This window comes from Hyla sarda, chromosome 6 (assembly GCF_029499605.1).
Source record: "Hyla sarda isolate aHylSar1 chromosome 6, aHylSar1.hap1, whole genome shotgun sequence".
Taxonomy (NCBI): domain Eukaryota; kingdom Metazoa; phylum Chordata; class Amphibia; order Anura; family Hylidae; genus Hyla; species Hyla sarda.
Genome location: NC_079194.1, coordinates 137,497,751 through 137,513,093, shown reverse-complemented (window position 1 = coordinate 137,513,093; position 15,343 = coordinate 137,497,751). Strand labels below are relative to the sequence as shown.

Sequence of the window (15,343 nt, the reverse complement as noted above, 5' to 3'; positions counted from 1 at the left end):
GGGGTATCAGCCTCACAGTATCATTGCTGACTGCAGTTCTCATCTTGTGTGCACATTTTTGTTTTGAGAGAGAACATCTTCCCTGATTTCCCCAAAGAACAGGGGATACACATTTCCCCACGACTTTCTAAGACTTACTTTTGGCTCCATGGGTGCTGCAAAGATGCTTTCAACTGGCCCAAAACTGTAAGCGGTCAGTAACAGAACTGCATGATCCTTTTGTGTTCGGATCATGGAGGATCTAATGCACCATGAATTATGAGGCCGTGACTGCAGGAAGTGAAATCTGGTATGAGCGTTTTACTGGCGAGGGCACGTGGCTCATGTTAGACCCCTGACACCGCTCATTGTTCATCATGTGAGTGTAAGACTGATGACTGGGGATGAGGTCTCTTTGGCTCGTGTTACTGATGGCAGCTGAGCAGATGTAGGGATCACTACCTGAAGTCAGATGTTCTGTAGTTGGGACTGTTTATGGTTTGCAGTGGAGGATAATGGGCCATGTAACATGTGGTGGTGGACACAGCTCCCCTCGGTATAGGTCTGCATAAATGTCATGTCTGCTTGTCTGAAGGTATTTTCCTGCCTGTAGTCTTTGGACATCTTTATTATATGCTCTATTAGGGCATATGGAGGTAAGCGCAGGCCCTGAAATATCTTGTAGGGCTGGGCAGTATACCGGTTCATACCGAATACCGAAATTTTTGTCCTGCACGATATGAATTTTTTTCCCATACTGCAATACCGGTTTGGCCCCTCCCCCTAGGGAATGAATGAATCAGCCCAGTGGACCCGCGAGCGCTGTTCTGCCCCCCCCCCCCTCCCCCCAATTATCAGCCCTGCGCTGTCCCCATCGGGGTAAATGCTCGCATATCACCCGCAAGCGCTGCCCTCCTCGTCCTCCTGTTTGTTGCAGGCCGCTGGCGCTGACACTCTATACCAGTGGTCCGGGCATGCTGGGAGTCGTAGTCATGCAACATCTGGAGGTCCGCAGGTTGGAGACCACTGCTCTATACTGTAGGCTGTATCCCTATGCCCGGGCTGCAAAAGGTAAACAAAATAAACTTTAACTCACCTTCCCCGTTGGTCTGGAACAGCTTCCTGGGGATGTGAACGTCGGAGAGCCGTCAGCCTATCACCGGCCGCAGCGATGTTCCGCCTCGGCCGGTGATAGGTTGAGGGCACTGTCATGTAAGATGCCGGCTTCTTACATGACAGTGGGCTCAGTCTATCACCGGCCGGGGTGGAACATCGCTGCGGCCGGTGATAGGCTGACTGCTCTCCAACATTCCCGTCCCCAGGAAGAGCATAAGGCCGACGTAGGAAGGTGAGTTAGTTTATTTTGTTTACCTTTTGCAGCCCGGGCATAGGGATACAGTATAGAGTATCCGCGCCGGCGGCCGCAACAAACAGGAGGACGAGGAGAGCAGGGCTTGCGGGTGATATGTGAGTATTTACCCCGATGGGGACAGCGCAGCACTGGGCTGATAATTAATTTGCGAGGGGGGGGGGGGGGTACTGTTATATACTGTGGAACCGCCATAAGTTACAAAAATACGGTGATACACGTATTTGGTCTTACCGCCCAGCCCTAACATCTTGTAATGATTTCCTTCTAGAAATCACAGGTGCAGTCACTGTACATGACCATTCCCCTGGGTGAGAAGTGGGTGCAGAAGTGCAATGACTGGTGACTGAAACCCCAGTGTGGAAGTAACAGATGAAGTATAAAACCAGCCACCACCAGACGTTATATGTAGTTCTCGTGTCACAGTCCCCGAAGATCATATCAAGAAGTTAAATTGGTTGGCTCTGTGATCATGAAGCTGCCTGTACACCTGGCATCAATGGGCATGTCCAGCAACACTGACTGCACCCAGCAGTGCCACATAAATCCAATATGGCGCACATATCTGGAATTAAATGGTTGAACTGCCCTTACACTAGATGGTGTCTAGACCAGTGTTTCCCAACCAGGTGCCTCCAGCTGTTGCTAAACTACAACTCCCAGCATGCTCGGACGGCCTTTGGCTGTCCGAGCATGCTGGGAGTTGTAGTTTTGCAACAGCTGGAGGCACCCTGGTTGGGAAACACTGGTCTAGTATATGGACAGCTTGGACACCCGTGGTCTATAGCACATTGTAGACTTGTGATGGCAAGGGGATTAATACTTTGCTGGTGGGTGGTCTGCAGCTCATTACAGGGGCTGGTATCTTGTTGGTGGTCTGCAGCATGCAGGACATTTCACATTGTTTTTTGGGTAGTATCCTGGTGGTGGTCTGCAGCACCCTACACATTGTTGGGGAGTAGTAGTGTTGTGGTCTGCAGATAATGGCACATTTGTGATGGGGCAGTTTCTCAGTGGTCATCTGCAGCACTTTTCACGATGGGGATGGTGGTGCAGTATTTCGGTGGAGGTCTGCAGCTGGTCGCACTGCTGTGTTGTGAATAGGTTGGGGGCAGTGAGTGTCCTTCCTACTTTCACACATGATCTGTTATCTGTGGAGCTGTTAGAAGAGGAAGTCACACGCTCCTGTGGTTTGGGATGTAACAGTCTTGCTGCTTTCAGCATCTGACATCACACCCACACAGCACTGGCCAGGCTCGGAAGGGTTAAACAGAAGCTGGCGGCCATTATGCATGTGTGCGTTGCCTTGTACTTATATGGCCGGGCATAATTATAGGGCGCCCTGACGTCTCCACTCTACCATGCTTCATTGGGTGGTTGGGGGCTGTCACTACTGTGTGCGGATGATGGGGCTTTTATATGGGGGAGGTATAACAGGAAAAACCTAAAAAACTTCTAATCTGAAAGTGTAAGGTAAATGTGACGGGAACACAGGTGCCCGACCACTAATCAGGACAACGCCCCGAAGTATTGCTGGAGAATAATCTGTGGGCGCCTTATCCAGTGTTCTCTGTCAGCCATGTTAGGAGTAGGGATCGACCAATTATCGGTTTGGCCGATATTCACGATTTTGGACATTATCGGTATGGGCAATTACCTTGCCAGTAATGCCCCAGCCAGAGACCGCCGCTGCCCCATTGCCTACCCCATCCCCGGATTTATAATTACCCGTTCCTGGGGTTCGCGCTACTTCTGGCTCCTGCGGCGTCCTGCGCTGTTGCTGTGGGCAATGACGAGTGACGTCCTCAACGCAACGCCACCGTCAGTGAGCACAGTGACAGCTCAGGACGCCACCAGAAGTAGTGCGGGCCCCGAGAAGCAGGCTGCGGCGATCTCTGGCCAGAGGATAGGCAGTGGGGGGGGGGGCAGCGGCGGTGGTGGTTGGACCCAGGACAGGCAGGGGGAGAGAAGCGGGTGGTTGGCGGTGGTCTCTGGCCCCGCAAAAGCCGCTGCAGTTCATTAATTTAACACGCCTGCTTTAAATCATTGATCTGCAGAGGCTTCTGTGGGGGTGGGGGGTTGGGTTGAGAAATAGCCCATAACTTATATCGGAATATCGGTATAAGTTATCAGCCTTAATGTTCACAATATCGGCCCTAATAATCAATATCGGTGGATCCCTAGTGAGGAGTGATGTGGACTGTAGGGCAGGGGATACAGTGACTTGCTCTGTGCTATCAGCCATTTCAGGCTGAGTAAATGATCATCTATTGCTTTGGTGTTATTATTGTTGGCTGGGAAGAGCCTGGCTAGGACAGGTAAACAGTATATTGTTCTCTGGTATCAGCCATTTCTGGCTACACAGTGACTGTCATCCAATTGATGAAGAATACAGTAAGTGTAGAAAGCCCCTTCCCCCATAATCCTTGCTTTATGTCACATATCTCCAGTGCTGAGAACCTTCTATAATGATATCTGCCTCGTATAATGCTGGTTACTATGGTTACAGTCCCAGGTGATTGCATCCTCTGCGGCAGTTTTTCACATTACCTGCGCTTTGCTGTAATTTTCCTGATGAGATCTTATTTACCATCTTTATTGATTTGGCTGATAACAGGGGACAGTAGCACATTCACTTGCACATCAGTCTGTATGCGTAGCGTCCATTTGAAGTGATAATGACTGAACCGTGCCTATGAGGTCAGTGGTCATTGGATTCCCCCAGGTCTGGCTGCAGTCTGCCACAGTGTATTTGGGGACAGGTTGCAGGCAATCTGGGTCCTGTCTGTGACAGATGGATGTGAGACGGTCTGTGTGCGTCTCCTTTTCGGCATTTCGCTGTTTGCATCCCTCCCCCTTGTCCGGTGCAGATAATGGGGTTAGGAGACTGTGAGACTGAGGTGGCAGTGAGTGCGGCGCTCCTCTTCCTGCACCAGCGTTACACTTCCCTTTATGAGATTCACAGTAGAAAGGCAGGAAATGGAGCCGCAGGGGGGAGGGGATCACTGGGCATTTACTGCAGGACAATGGAAGCGGGGCCCAGCGACAAGAGGCACTGGGGCTCCAGAAGGGGTGACCTGACCACCAGATACTGGAAGCCAAGGATGGTTTGAATTAGGCCTGGTGATCATCAGCCCTGGACTTGGCCCATTCCTGTTTCATGTCTGTCTGTGGGAAAGCTGGGTGATAGCCAACAAGATTATGCTTTCCACTCCTAGTACCCAGCTTTCCCTGTCTTCAGAAGGGAATGATGTACATTAGCTTCCTTTGGCCATCAGGACAGACATGCTTGTGTAGTTTCCCAGTAGTTGGTGAGCCTCAAGTTTCAAACCTATTGTCTTACAGCAACACTGAAGATTGTCAGGGGCATCGTGCATTGTTTGCTGGGTCTGTTACAGAACACGTAGTAGCCATCCGATCGTTGCGTGCTGGGTGTACATGCACATGGCAGGCAGTGTAAACAGCAGCTTCCTGTCACTTTGTAGTTCATCAGTGCATGATGTGTCCGCAGAGAGGATCTGTTGCAGTGTGTCAGAAGCCTTGTGCCTGCACTATTCATTGGTGCCCTTATCTGGCACAGATACTACAGATATTACAGGCACTAAGGGGCTGCTGGGACATGACAGAAGAAAAATATATTGAGAATCTCCTGCAGCTTGTCTGCTGTGGTGCGATACTCTGCAGCATTCTTTCAGCACCTGCTCAGTCATTGATCTACCTTTGGATTAAGAGAAAACAACGAAAATCTGCGGAGGAAGAATTGCTGCCGGGAGTCTCTATAGAGTGCCTCTTATCTTTTTGTTAGGGCGCCTCTTATCTTTTTGTTAGGTCATCTCCTATCATGGGATATCATTATATACAGCTCTGCTTTGGAGGTGGCTGCCATAACATGATCCTTGACTATTATGTCAGTTAATTGCAGATGAAAGAGATCTATTGGGGCATTAAAGGGGTACTCTAATGGCCAGCGTTCGGAACATTTAGTTCCCAACGCTGTACGCTCACTGTGGAGGTCGGTCATGCCCCTCAGTGATGTCGAGCCACGCCCCCTCAATGTAAGTCTAGGGAGGGGCGTGGCAGTTGCCACGCCCCTCCCATAGACATGAATTGAGGGGTGTGGCCTGACAGCACAAGGGGGCGTGGTCACGTACAGCGTTGGGAACTAAATGTGCTGTATGCAGCCGGAACGCTGGCCAGTGGAGGACCCCTTTTAAGCGGATTCACTAATAAAGGGATACGGACAGAGGCATCACTGGCACTTACCTGCTTATGCAAATTGATAGTGCGGGGTGATGACCCTGTGATACACCTCCCCATTTCATACATTTTCTTATTCTTCGTTTCTGCACCACGCCAATACACTGTCCTCATCATCCCAGGCAAGTGGCACATGCACGCTCTTAGTGCGGGCCCATACGTGATGATGAGGATACAGTGTGTATTGGTGATGTGCTGGAAAAAGGATCACAGGGCCAGTGTAGCCAAGCAGAACAGTACACCAAGGGGCTGGAAAATGCCCTAAGTGCACCAATAAGATCAATCACATATTAGTCCAAAACTTAGGAACAACACAATGGATCTCAAAAAGAAACAACCTGTATTGGTATCCCCATAAACTGCACTATTAATGTATAAGCAGGTTAGTGCCAGAGATGCAACTGTATTATCCTTTACATACTTTATTATACTCCAGTGCTGCTCACTATTCTGCTGATTAAAATACATGTTCATATGCAACTTATTGTTGTACTGATCCTAAGCAAAGCTGGTTAGACATCAGTAGGTCTGCTGAACCTGCTGGTTTTGGTGGGATTAGGCCAACAATGACACAAAGGTCTGTTTCACACTAGTGTGTTTCATGTGTATTTTTGCGTTTGTATTACAAGTCCTGGCCTGACCATGTTTCTGATGCTACAAATTGACAGTCTCAGTTCGGCTCATCAGACCCATGGTCGGGTATTCCAGCTTTCTACATCTTATCCTCCAAAGGACAGGGGATAAGATGTATGATTGCAGGGACCCCGTGATCTTTGTGCACCCCCCATCATGCCTCCACCCATAGACATGAATGGAGGGGAGTGTGGCCGTGAAGTCATGAGGGGGCATGGCTGTGACGGCTCGGATTCGGAGGCTGCGCCCAGCACAGAAAGCCGGGGGCTGCACAGAGATCATGGGGGTCCTCAGCGGTGGGACCCCTGTGATCATACATCTTATCCACTGTCTTTTGGATAGGGGATAAGATATGCACAAACAAAAGAACCAGTTATGTAAAATATTCAATTTTATTTAACATAAATCAAAAAATAGAAGACATACATTTAAAATTACAGTGAGAAATGCTAAAACCAAGGCACTAAAATGACTACTACAGAAAAGGGGAGGTGGTACGGAAGGCACACATACATGGGATACACGGAATGGTGATCAGTAAATCGGGTAACGTATAAATCCCTCAATAGAATCACAAGTAATGGTATATTAACATAAACATGAAGGAGTGATACAGATAGTTCACAAAGTCCAAACAGATCATGAGCAGAGGCTAAACATAAAGGATAGTAGCCGAAAAACCATGAGACTGCTGCCAACCTACCAGCTCCAACCCCAATGTACGTTTCGTGTTGTGCTTCGTCAGGGGGCTTGATCAGAAGTTCTGCAGTACCCGCGGCCCACTGGCTTTCAGGGGGGAGGTGACAGCTTCCGTTCTGCGTCCTGCGCCCGCGGCTCACAACTCATTCATTTCCAGCGTCGCGTCTCACAGGAGGAAAAGGAGATCAGCGCCTGCGGGTAACATGATAACTCCCCCGATGTGGGGACAGTGCTGCGGCTGATAGTTCATTCATTCAGTTGGAGGGAGGAAAAACAGGATAGCACCTGCGGGTCATATATGATTAGTTCTCAAGCGCACTTCGTGAGTGAGGGGCAGGTTAAAAATTGTCAAATACCGTGGAATCGCCATAAGTTTGAAAAATACCGTGATACACATTTTTGATCATACCGCCAATGTTGTCCACATTCTCTCCAGTGCCTGGTTTGATCTCCTCACTCCTGGGAGAATTCTCTTGTTTTGCTAGCTGTTCCGTATCGATGGGAAGGTGGCTATGAGGCGTTGAATTATGTTACACGCTTATCTAAAGTGGTGCTTGGTCCTGCACAACCAACTGTGGTAAGCGTGTGCTCACACTGAGCGTTTAAATTTTGCATATGCAGTATTACACTATGCAGCGCTCTTTCTGTTTTAGATTTGTAAATCTGTCTGAGACAAAGATAGCAACAAATCACAGCTCAGACCAACGTGAGAAATAGGTCAGCTGTCATTGGAAATATACAATAAAAGGGCCACTGTTCCAGTCCAGGACATTATAAGGAGCTGCTGCTATCAGTCACACCTATAGATATGAGTACTGGAGGGTCTTGGCCTTGGTGATGTGTAACAAACAGTAATGATCAGAAGGCTTGAAAGAATTCAGTGCCCATGGAAGATCACATCAGGAACCAGCTCTCTCCAGCCTAAAAAGGCTGATAAATGAAAGCAATAAACTGCACCCACCTGCACAGTACATAAGAGATGAGACTTCCGTTCTACTGTTGCTTTTAAAGTGAATTTCTTTACTTGTTTCTGTCCCTGTTTATGTATCTGCATGACCTTTTATAATATTGTGCATTTCCATAATAAAGGAAACTGATGGGCAGAGGAGACAAGGGTACAGCACCTCCCTGGGTAAACCACCGGAAGGGCAGCCTGGTGCCTCCGTGCCTGCAGTAAATAGTTTTACTCAGAGCTTGGCGACTGCTGCTGGGCGGTATACCGGTTCATACCGAATACCGAAATTTTTGTGCTGCACGATATGAATTTTAACCAATACTGCAATACCGGTTTGGCCCCTTCCCCTCGGGAATGAATGAATTGTCAGCCTAGCGCTGCACTGTCCCCACATCGGGGAACTAATCATATGTGACCTGCGAGCGCTGTTTTGCTCCCCCCCCCCCCCCCCCCTATGAATTATTAGCCCAGCGCTGCGATGTCCCCACACCGGGGAACTAATCATATGTGTGACCTGCGAGCGCTGTTCTGGCGGTCCGGGCCAGCTTCCTAGGGAGTGGAACGTCGTAAAGCAGTCAGCCTATCACCGGCCGCAGCGTTGTTCCGCCACGGCTTCTTACATGACAGTGAGCTCAGCCTATCACCGGCAGAGGCGGAACATCGCTGCGGCCGGTGATAGGCTGATGGCTGTCCGACGTTCATGTCCCCAGGAAGAGCATAAGGCCAATGTAGGAACACGCTTTAAAGTTTATTTTTGTTTACCTTTTGCAGCTATAGAGTGTCAGCGCTGCAACAAATAGGCGGCCGCAACAAACAGGAGGACCCCGATGGGGACAGCGCAGCGCTGGGAATACCGTTATATACTGTGGAACCGCCATAAGTTACAGAAATACAGCGATACACATATTTGGCCATACTGCCCAGCCCTATGAGGAAGCCTTGATGTTGGATGTGCTTTACATTCCAGTCATATGCAGGAGTCACAGATGTGTCCATACTTTGAACCAGTGTCATCACTCTTCTATTACACTGGCTTCGCCCAAACTTTATGGTCAGATCTCTGCAGCAGTTTATACATTTTGAGTATTGAGGGTTTATTGGAACCTGGAATGACCCCCATGGAAATCTGAGTTTGTATCACCCCCTTCCCCCCGTAGTGGGATACAAATTCATTGTATTAATTGCTGTAAAATGCTGAAGTAAGAGGTTTATGTCTGAAATTAAAGAAGGTTCTAATCTGTAATCCATTATCTGCCACCTCGGGTCACCAGCCGCACGCTCCAGCCTCATCCTACTATGGATAAAGGGGTGCCACTTGATAGGAGGGGCATGGGCCTTCATACTCAATCTTACTACTGATACAGCTGTGTTATTCCTCCCTACTTTTACCACCTTTTAATGTGAAGAATTTCATTACAAAACAAACTGAAATTTTTGAGGTGAAAGAACACCCCCCCCCCCACCATAACCAGGTTGCATAAGTGTGCATACCCTAATATAACTGAGGATGTGGCTGTGTTCAGAATTTCAGTCACATTCAAACTTATGTTAAATAGAAGTCATTACACACTTGCCATAAGTCACTTTGCCACTTGCCATTAAGTCACTCTGAATAATCACACGTTCAGCTGTTCTAGTAGTATTTTCCTGATATTTTATTAGTTGCATCTCAAAGTAAAAGCCATGGTCTGCAGAGAACTTCTCAAGCATCAGAGGGATCTCCTTGTTGAAAGGTATCAGTCAGAAGAAGGGTGCAAAAGATTTTTCAATGCATCAGATATAACATTGAACACAGTGAAGACAGTTGTCAACAAGTGAAGAAAATATGGCACAAGATTGATGAAAAGATTAGAAGAAAACTTGTGAGGGATGTTTTTAAGATGCATACTGCAACATTTAAGGAACTGCAGGATGTTCAGGCAAGTACTGGCTGTGTGCTACATGTAACAAAAATCTCCCATATTCCTCATATGAATGGGGTAGGGTGACAATTTGGAAGTCTTTTCTTACAAAGAAAAGCCTCTAATTCCAGCTAAAGTTTGCAAAAACAAACATCAAATCCCCCAAAAGCATGTGGGAAACTGTGTTTATGGTCTAATGAAACCCAGGTTGAAGTTTCTGGCCATAATTCCAAAAGGTATGTTTTGCTTAAAAACAAGACTACACATCACCCAGAGCACCATACCTACAATAAAGCATGGTGGTGCTGTAGTGCAGAAAACTGTGTCTTGAAGCGTTCTGTGTCCTGAACAGCTGATGAAAGTGCTGAGACACTGTGATTGGTACTACACCGGCAACATCATGCTTTGGGGATATCTTTCTTTAGCTGTAATCTGGGTCACTGTGGAGAGAAATTTGAACAGTTCCAAGTACCAAGATGATAACGACCTAAAGCAGACATCCAAATCCACAAAAGCATTGCTTCACTAGACGAAGATTAAAGGGTTACTCCGGTGGAAACCATTTTTTTATTTTATTGTTTTTAAATCAACTGGTGCCAGAAAGTTAATCAGATTTGTAAATTACTTCTATTTAAAAAATCTTAATCCTTTCAGTACTTATAAGAGGAAATTATTTTCTTCTTGGAACACAGAGCTCTCTGCTGACGTCATGACCACAGTGCTCTCTGCTGACATCTCTGTCCATTTTAAAAACTGTCCAGAGTAGGATAAAATCTCCATAGCAAACATATGCTGCTCTGGACAGTTCCTAAAATGGACAGAGATGTCAGCAGAGAGCACTATGGTCATGATGTCAGCAGAGAAAATAACTTCCTCTGTAGTATCCAGCAGCTAATAAGTCCTGGAAGGATTAAGACTTTTTTTAATAGAAGTCCTTTACTAATCTGTTTAACTTTCTGGCACCAGTTGAAAAAACAGGACAGGAGATGCTCTCCAGATCTGTCAGATTGTGAGGACTTTTGCAGGGAAGAGTAGGCAAATATTAATACGTCAAGATGTGCCATGCTTGAACAGTAAGTTGTTCTTTAACATACCCAGCGACACTACTACATAAATACACTGTTAGAACTAATGATCGGAATGGGTAATATTTGGATGTTGTATTCTATGTTTATAACTTTGGTCCTATGTAAGCTGTACTTATGTAATATGCACAATCCTGTCTTTTGCAGGGGACCACTTGAAGTGTAAATGTTGTTGTACCTGTTTCTGTTTTAGAATCAAAATAAAGATGTGCCATGCGAATAGACTCCTATCCAAATAGACTGATAGCTGCAATTAAAGCAAAAAGTGCTTGTTGTATAGGAATTAAGGATGTTAACTCCTATACAACCAGGTTTATTTTTTTTTCTTTTCCCCTCAAAGATTTCAGTTTGTTTTGCAATTGACTTATTCACATTAAAGGTGAAAAAAGTTTTGACGTGATTTTTTTTTTTTTGGTCTCATTCTTCAACATCCCAAGTACCTGGCATTTTGTGGGTATGTAAACTTTTTATATTCACTGTACAAGAGAAGCGCTAGATGGATGGACATGCAGTTTTAGCTTCTTGATCTATGTCTGCTCCACTTTAAATGTCCCATTCGATCTGCTGTGTGCTTCCTCTTATTTCCTATAACCAGCCAGGTACAAAACCAAGCAGTAGGACCCCCCCCCCCCACCCCACCTAAGTCTGATACCAGCTTGCTATGGCCCGAAGCTGCACTTTTGATGGTCTTGGCTCTTCAAAGTACATCTGGTGCTAGTGGGTGCTGCGGTAATAACAGAGCATTAGCTGTTTTATGGATTAATACTAAGCTGCGCCTAAGTAATGCCATCTATCAGACAGCTTTCACTGCTAAGCCACAAATAAGTCAGTGTACAGGAGAAGCGCTAGATGGATGGACCTGCAGTTCCAGCTTCTCTTGATCTATGGCTGCTCCTCATTAAACGTTCCATTCTATCTGCTGCCGATGTGCTCCAGGCTCCTTTTTTGACTAGCCATGTGACTTGCAGCCAGTTGTCATGGCAGAATGAGTCTGGACTCAAACTGCAATTTAAGGGTTTTAAAGTGGTGAGGAAGTGAAACTTAAAGGACATCAGCAGCAAAAGACAACTTATCCCCTATCCACAGGATAAGAGGGATGTTTCTGATCGCGGGGGGTCTGACCAATTCCCCCCCCCCCCCCCCCCCCTGCACAAGCCATGCCTCCTCCATGTATCTCTATGGGAGAGGCAGCATTCGTGCCTCCCCGCCTCTCCCATAGAACTGTATGTGTACGGTCGACCTCACATAGACCGATCAGACACTTATCACTTATCCTGTGTATAGGGGATATGTGGTCTTTTGCTGCAGATGTCCTTTAAAGCCCTTTGCAGAACTTTTAATAATGCAATGATATAAAAATGACAAAGGTTTATATAAAACCAGATAAGCGTTTAATGTTTTGTGTCTGATAGTCCAGCCTCCCACATGACGTTTCTCCACAATGTCCTGTAATATGTTGTGGTCTTCTTAGTGACTCTTGGCCTCTCTTATACTCCATGATATAAACTTGCATGGGCTGATGCTCTGTACTGGGTGCGGCTCAGGAAGAACCTCCGCTTCCTGTCCTCGCCTTCTTCTTTCTTGTCATCTGCAAGAGGAACTGAGCAGCCTGGCTCCATTAACCCTAAGTAGCTGAGAGCGTCCTGAGCAATGTCATAAAGCTGAGGGGTTCATGTCCGGCCTCTGCTCCTCTCTGCATTGTATCAACTTCCACATTTCATCTTGCATCAGTGCAGATGGCCGCATTTATGTATTACCCCTTTATCATGTGTTTAGTAACTAGCTGCCCCCCTCCCCACCTCTGCAGTGTCACAGAAGAGAAGGGTGGAGGAAGTGCAGATCTGAAGACTTCTCTCTTTCTCCGGAAAAAAAAATTGTTTTTAAATGGACACAATCTGAATTTGGACCAGTCAGAAGTCTCCACATCTAATACATTTACAATTTCTAACTTTGATAATGTTTTTGTGTCTAGGATGGTGGATCCACTCTCTACTGCAGTATAGAGAGATTCTCTCCTTGTGTTCTTGTTTTGGCAATGTTTTCTACCCATCAGCTAGACTTATACTTTTGTGTCGCAGGGTAAATCTATTCTAAATAGTCTTGTACATGGACACCATCATTGCATAAACATCAGGAATAAGAGAATTAGAAAATGGTGATAATAGCTGGAGCACAACCAGAATGTTCGTTTTTGGGGTCACCATTAGACATCTGGATCACCCACATTTGGTTCCTATGTCTAGGAACTGTTCTTCTTTCTAAACACTGTTTGCTGGTAGTGAATTCCTTTACCTCATCTTGCTTACACAGCTGATGGCCTGTCACATGGTGTTGGTGTCTGGAGAAGTGGATTGGGATGGAAGGATTGTTTACTCTTTAGTGCCATCAACTTGGGCATCTTTATCATGCCAGTTTACATATGTCCAGCTATTCCGCATAGTTGCCATCAATTCTTGTTGCATTTTCCAATCCTGTGCACCCATGTTAGTGTGTCTCAGCCTACGAGGTACCAGATGGGGCACTGGGTACAATAGATACAGCTTGTTGCATCCAGCGTTTTCATCTGGCATTGCTGGACATATGTGAACCCAGCCTTAATGGTTGTGGCCTGTAGCAGTCTGCTCAATGATTTGTGCTTTTGATTTTTATTGATGTGCTCATACTTGTGATACGGCTGTAGCCAGTGCCGGTAGGACATCCCAGTGTCCCAGTTGTTGGCGCTGGCCATACTACACCACTCTACAGTTTGCTTCACTTGTACTGTCATTGGCTCATGTGCTTATGACTGTATAAGTGCAGTAATTGGCTGGCATGGCTGCTTTTCGAAAAAAAATTCTTTCCTCATAAATAATAATAATAAAGTAAAAAAAAAAATGCCCCCCTCGTATTTTCTATAACCAGCAGGGTATAAAACAAAGCAGCAGTAGCCTGGTACTACAAGGTTGGCAAAGAGCCATTTATTGTGCCCCCTCCCTTGCCTAATACCAGCTTGCTACGGCCCCAAGCCACACTTTTGATGGTCTTGGCTCTTCAGAGTACATCTGGTGCCAGTGGGTACTGTGACAATAACAGAGAAGTAGCAGTTTCATGGATTAATGCTAAGCTATGTCTAAGTAAGTAATGCCATCTATCAGATAGCTTTCACTGCTAAGCCACCAATAAATCAGAAAAAAAAGGTTAAAATCAAACTTCATTGATATAATACCTATGGCAGTTTTTTACAGCAGCATTGGCTTTCTGTAGTGCAGTGTAGAGGGGGACGTGGGCATACTGGGGTAATACTGTGACCGTAATCATCCCTAGCTTACTGTGTCTGCTAGTTTCCACTGTGCCCAAGACAAATAGTGTAGGGCGTCATGGAAACTACGCAAAGGAGTATGGACATCTGTTAAAGGCAGATGTCCTTACTCCTTGCAAAGAGTGCTACACTAATAGCGTAACATGTTTCATGAGAGATGTTGCCCACTAACTTTAAAGTTGGCACAGACTTCATCTGTATTTTGGTGGTAGCTCATGCATGTGCATGTACCGGACCCCAGAGCTTCTTGCCATGTTATAAGGCTATATCCGTACAGTGCAATAGAGTGTTGGCTTTCTCAACTAGTAACAGTTAATCACAGTGGAATCCATTTGATGATGTTCTGTGGCAGCACCACAAGTGATGGGTAACTGCAGAGTATTCAGCCTGGCATCCATAACTATATGCTGCAGAAAAGCAGTAACTAAAAGTGCAGTTATGTGAAAATATGAGAATATCATTCTGCATTGACCAATGGTTTGCAGGAAAATAGTTTGTTCCCTGGCTTACAGAAGTGGAGTCTAGGATCACCCATTGCCAATATGTGCACTCTAAAGGCAACATCTGTGGTAAAAGAAGATAAAAAAAATCGCTGGCATGAGCCTGCCTGAATGTGCCTGTGGCACTTATTGGGTGTCGGGTGAGATAATACTCTAAGGATAAGGAGCTCAGAGATGATTAGATTAACACCTCTTATCTGCTAATGGAGGGTAATCATAGCAATCACAGGGTTAATGCGCTTATGATACCTACTGTTGAGGGAGATTGGCACCTAGGAGTATGGCATCCTTAGTGTCACATGGCCAGGTCTGCACGGGTACTGCATGAGCACACCGTTGGCACCGTTTCCAATTCTGCAGAGTACAAGGAGGCATTTGGAGAAACAAAGCTCTTATTGTCAGCCGCTCGGGACACATGTTGGTATCAGGCCGGGCCAGCTGTCACTGTGCATGTGGGACGAGATATGGAAATCATCAGAGACGCTGCCGGGGGCTTTATCTCGGACTATCCTTCATTGATCACTGGAGCTTTACATTTATCCTATCATTCTGTTTAACTCTGTAACTGCCTTCATAGTCTGATTAGTTCTACTCCTTCCTTTTCTGTGTACAGGACAGAGGTCAGTGTCTTGCCAACCCCTTGGTTAGTGCCAGACTTCATTACATT

The 15,343-nt window shown here is 46.2% G+C and overlaps 1 protein-coding gene across 1 annotated transcript in view; it reads left to right on the top strand.

Annotated features, from left to right (window-relative positions):
* GNAI2 (G protein subunit alpha i2) overlaps positions 1 to 15,343 on the top strand; it is a 65,743-nt gene that overhangs the window by 18,407 nt on the left and 31,993 nt on the right. The gene's annotated exons all lie outside the window — the stretch shown is intronic.